Here is a 1,505-nt window from a genome sequence, read left to right on the forward strand (position 1 = left end):
GTGAGCCTGGATCACTCAACCTGGTTTTCAGCATGCAATTGCATCTGTCATTCATCATGGTTCATAGGCACAAGCAAGCTCAATACAAAAGCCACCCTGCATTATTGTCCATCCAGTTTTCTCTCTCCTGGTGTTGTTAAAGATACCCCTTTGTCCTCACCTGCAATTAGAAGACAGAAGGATTCAGAGAAAAAGAGTGAATTAAAACAGGGTCATCATGGGAGTAATTAAATCCTCTGTATGTTAGAGGACTAATCACAAATTCTGGTTTTGCCCCCATAGAACCAATTGTGGTTTTCATTAAACAGAGTTCAGAAATCATCTTTTGAGGGACTCTTTCACATATTTTCTGCTTCAGAATGTCTATCTGAATGCTGTATATCCTTAAGCTAATGGGTTCTCCTGTGTGATTCTGGATTTATGAATGTGAATGCCAAGTTGAAAAATAAGTTTGAACTAAGTGAATCAGCACCATGTGGGCGTTCAGACAAGAAACAAACTCTAAATTTCTAGATTCTATGTATGTTCGTCCAGTGCCCTCATTGCGAAGTATTGACTAAGTCAACTAATTACGCAGTGCCTCAGTGTCCCTGAAGTGATCTGTGATCTTTTCTGTCTTCTGAGGCAATGCATCTTGAACTTTGAACTTTAGTGTGCACACAGATCACCTGAGGAGCTTACTAAAATGATGATTCTGATTCAGTTGGTTTGGGGGTGGTCCTGAGATTCTAAATTGACTAACTAACTTCCAGAGGATACTAATGCTGTGGTGTTCAGGTCCCACTTTAAGTAACAAGATCTTAGAGCTGTATGTCCAGTATGGCAGCCACTGCCTCACATGTAGCTATTGACTGCTATAAATGTGGCTAGTGAGATAAAGGAATATGTTTTAAATTTAATTTAAATTTATTTTAAATTTAAAAATAATACTTGATTCAGTTATCAGAAAACTATGTTTAAAACCACTCGGATATGTGAATCTATCTTTTCAACCATACACTGTATGATGTGTAAATATAGATCAAGTAGTATTGATAGAAATTTAATATCTGAATAGATATGTGCTGTAATCATAAATTATGTAGCAGGTTTAGAAGACAATACAAAAAAAGAATGAAATATATCATCAATATTTTCTATTGATAACATGCTGTAATGGTATTTTGACTATACTGAGTTAAGTATATTATTAAATTAGTTTTGTGTGTTTCTTCTTACATTTTAAAAATGTAGCTACTAAAAAGTTTAAATATTATTTTTTATATATATATATATATAGTCTTATTGTATTTCCAATGGACAGTGTTGGTCTAGAGGGTTGTCCTCAGCCCTTAATTCTAACATAGCTCAGTTATTCATAAGGTCAGGTCTCTAAAACCTGCAGAAACAGTCCTCAAAAAATGTGTCTTCTTTTCTTGTTCCTTAATCTATTTTCCTTTTCTCCCAGCACCTTTTTGCTTCTCTCTTCCCCTGTGTTCTCTCTCTCTCTTTCTCAATAACTGCAT

This window comes from Nomascus leucogenys, chromosome 11 (assembly GCF_006542625.1).
Source record: "Nomascus leucogenys isolate Asia chromosome 11, Asia_NLE_v1, whole genome shotgun sequence".
Taxonomy (NCBI): Eukaryota; Metazoa; Chordata; class Mammalia; order Primates; family Hylobatidae; genus Nomascus; species Nomascus leucogenys.